This window comes from Belonocnema kinseyi, chromosome 9, assembly GCF_010883055.1.
Source record: "Belonocnema kinseyi isolate 2016_QV_RU_SX_M_011 chromosome 9, B_treatae_v1, whole genome shotgun sequence".
In the NCBI taxonomy this organism is placed as follows: Eukaryota; Metazoa; Arthropoda; class Insecta; order Hymenoptera; family Cynipidae; genus Belonocnema; species Belonocnema kinseyi.
In genome coordinates this window covers 43,059,549-43,063,613 of record NC_046665.1, presented here as the reverse complement: position 1 = coordinate 43,063,613, position 4,065 = coordinate 43,059,549, and the positions used below count along the sequence as shown (strand labels likewise).

The window sequence follows — 4,065 nt, the reverse complement described above, 5'->3', positions numbered from 1 at the left end:
CTTGGATTCGTTTCCAAAATGCCTCATTTTCTTCAAAAAGGATCACAGTACACTACGATTGAAGCAAACGAATCAAGGCTCGTTACTAAAGTCCGATGGGTGTTTGAAGCAGTCAATGGGTTGATAAAAACTTGGAGAGCTTTAAGTGATGTTTTTCCAAATAGTCAAATCCCGTACATCGGCGATTACGTCAGAATAGTCTGTGCCCTTTGTAATGCTTTCCGACCTCCTAGAATTCTTGCTAATTCCGATGATCATCTGGTCGCTGAGCGAATGTTGCGATTGGCTTCGCAGCCTAATCGCCTGCAAGAACAAGCAGAAAAGGAAAACTTGGCAAAAAGGAGGGCATCGTGGCTTCCTATAACGCAAGAGACACTACCTGATTTTCGTAGGTTAACTCTTGATGAATTGCGATACATCACACTCGGAGTATATCAGCTGAAGCAAGCCCAATCGTATACCCAGGAACATTTATCTGATGATGGAATGTACTCCCTTCTTGTCCACAAACAGAAGGAAGGCATTCGAAGAGTACAAATCCAGTCTCGGCATACATCTTCTAAAGTGTATAACTTATGGATAGAAACTAATCCTGGACCAAATCCGATAAGTGGTTGGTACTGTCATTGCAAAAGTGGTGCTAGAGTGGTAGGATGTTGCGCCCACATTGCCAGTGTTCTGTGGTATCTTGGTCACTCTAGATATAACCAAAACACTCCCAGACCTTCACGTGAATTCGAAAGTCACGTGAATGATGCATCGTGTTGGTCGGAAAATGAAGGAGAAGCAGCATCATCTTCAGATGACCAAACCATTTCTGACGAATAAGGCTGTTGCAGAGTGCCTAGCCTCTAATCGACCATAAGTTCTTTAACTTTCGATGCATGATGAACCGCTGAAATTAATTTCTGGAAAGTTTCTGTACCAATGAAAAGTATGTTTGAATGAATAGAATTTGAACGAAACAACGTCGGTCGATGCATTGGCTGGACTGGCCGACCTGTCGAGCGCGCGAGGAAGGGTTTCGCTCGGATATCTTCGCATAATTACATAACTATTTTCAGTCCCAAAATGCCAAATAACATTTTTATCGGAAAAAAGTCAAGCTTCCGCTTAAAAATACTTTTAAAAAACTTTGCGAAGAGTAGAAAATATTAAATAACAATTTAAATGGCAATTTTTAAAATAAAAATTAAAAAGTTAAAAACAATAGATTTCAAAGAATGAAAGAGCATGAAAAGCCCTTCAGGAATCACTCATAAAAAATTCAAGTCTTATTTGTAGAAAGGAAGTTATGACCATTTGAAAATACCCGCTTTGCCCGGGGGATCCAAATTTTACCCCCTGTAGTTCGAGGAGGGATGGTAGTAAAAGTCTATAAATTAGTGGGTATGTTACTATCATATAGGCAAACAAACTCTGAAAATTTGAAGGCAATCGGAAGACATGTCTTTTAAAGTTGGGGCAGTTCCAAAACAATGCCCCTATCTCAATAATTATTCAGTATGACGATTTATGGGTTTGCATCTACAATAGGGCCGTATAGTATTATAAATAAATGATTTGTTGGTGTAGTACAAAATTATATGAAATTGAATACCCCTTTTTTGTGTTGATCTATAAAAGTGCATCAAACAGATTTTATTATTAGTTTAGTTAAGAAAATATTGATACGTAATAAGTAGCAACCTTATTTAATTTATAAAACTTTTTTTGTGACCAACTTTTGAAAAAAGTTCACCTTTTACCCATTTTTAACGAGAATAGGTACTGGGATGACTGAAATACACTAGGTGCAAAATGTCAAAGACAATTAAGGAAAGCAAAGTATGTGAGTAAAAAAATTCCATAAAAGACATAAATATCTGTTTTTCATCTATAAAAAGTTAAAAAAGTTATCCTTAATTATTCTTAGTGAAAGTCTTCCAATGAAGATTCTTAATTGCTGATGACATACTTTTAATTTTCGCAAGTATTCCTCGAGTTCTGCTGATTGTAAACCGCATTTCGATCTTTTTGCATCAGCAAACACTCAGTAAATCGTTTTACAGATTATAAAAAAAAATTGTCTTAATTTCTTATTCACTTTTTCGGAATTTTTGAAAGTTTATAATTTTATAAATTAGAATTGGGTTTGACTGACAATCAGTTAACTCCGCTAATAATCTATAAATGTACAGTTTTCACTTTTTGTTTCAACAAATAGTAACTGACAGTAAACAAATTATCTTAATTTTAATGTAAATTAAATTCATCTTAAATTTGATTCACTCTATATTTTTCTATTCGCCTTATATTATTATTTTTTTCTGAATATCTTCATCCTGAAAATTTGGGAGTAAATGTCAGAAAATCTTTTAAAGTTCGATATATATGCAAAAGCATGTTTTGTGCACTTTATTTAGGACTGACCAATCAGTATTATATTGTTTGAAAAATTGTTTGTTTCATCTACCGAAAATTGATTGTCTCACTTAGTATGAAGAAACGCGAATCTTTTTTAAGATTCCAGCCTTAATTACCCTATCTCCCTAATTTATAGGAGTTGGTTGCATCATCATGATGACATGGTTCCCATATATGCATCCCATTGCATGCAGTCAGTTTTTCACTGTTGCAAGCAATTTATTTTCGTTTACAAAAGTCTTCAAAAGCTTTTGAAACTCAATTCAAGATTCTTGAAGCATATAACTTAAACATTAATCTCCTACGAGTCTGGTACGAAAAATTTAAAAACTCGTTTTACCTATCTGGAAAGATTTATACAACTTCAAATCTTCCTGATTAAAAATTTAGAGTTTGCGACAATGGAAAATGATGGTAGCCTGAAGTTTAAGAAGTTTATTTTAAAATTTGAGGTATGTATTAAAAATGATTCAAAATCGGGTCGCCATTGCTTCATTTGTAAAATTGATGAAAAAAACTTACATGTTTTAAGTATATTACCAAATTCTATTTTTATTTTTACTTTTAACATTAGTCATATTATTGAAGTAATTTAGCGACCGATGTATGTTAAATACAATTTTTACATACTGATTCTTAGTGCTTAAACAAAAATATTTTTCTCAAGGAATAATATTGGAAAATTCTAATCATTTTCTTTTTGTTTCAGGTAAGTCCATTTTATCTAAAGAGACTTGAGAAGATTTCGGGTAAACTGCACGGTTGGGTAAGTAAGAAAAATATTTCGAATTTAGCAAATAGAGTATCAGATCAAAATAATTTTGGGTTTACATTCAGAAAAAAGATTTTTTGGTTCAAAGAAAATTATTCATTGGTCCTCAATCAAAGAAAAGTTCCGTTGATTAAAAAAAAATTTCTTTAGTTCAGAGAACTGTTTTTTTTTCTAAATAAAAATTCTCCGTCAACTCAAAAAAATTTTCTTAATTTAGAAATTACTTGTGTTTAAGTCCAAAAAATTACTTAAAAGAAACAGTTTATTTAATTTAAAACAAATACTTTTCTTCATGTAACTTCCTAAATTGGAGTTAAAAAATAATCTATATTTTGTTTATTTTTCGAAAATTAATGAATCATCTTTTTTTTTTTTAATATTTGATTGAACAGATGAAATTATTTGCTTGCAATGAATAATATTCCACCTTGCTTTGAATTCACTTCTTTTTCGAGTACTAATGGAGTAAAAAAAATGCTTGGTGATCAAAAAGTGATAAAAGCATTCTGTATGTTTCGTCACAGTATCAGATTGCTTGGGCGAATGCCAATTTTAAGGTCATTTATAAGTTTCAATTTTCAATTACAAGTGCCATAAATACATGAGGAATTTTACTTCAAATTGAGAGAATGCAGTAATCGTACATTTATAATGCGTGATGCAAATTTCAAAGTTAGGAAGGCTATTTTAATTATCCACGGTATTTCATTCAAGTCTTTTCCAGAACTTTCCTCTTCTATCTTGTCATTCTGTCCTTGCTTTAATCTTTAAAGCAGAGGATAGAACAATATACTGTATCTTAATCATGGAGTTAATTTTTCAAAATTGCAAATTAAAAATTCAGAAAAATGATTTAGAAGTTATATCAGAATTTTTTATTTATATTT

General features: G+C 31.8%; 1 protein-coding gene across 1 annotated transcript in view; it reads left to right on the top strand.

The window, feature by feature from the left end:
* LOC117179507 (HIV Tat-specific factor 1 homolog) overlaps nt 1-4,065 on the top strand; it is a 282,439-nt gene that overhangs the window by 53,435 nt on the left and 224,939 nt on the right. The gene's annotated exons all lie outside the window — the stretch shown is intronic.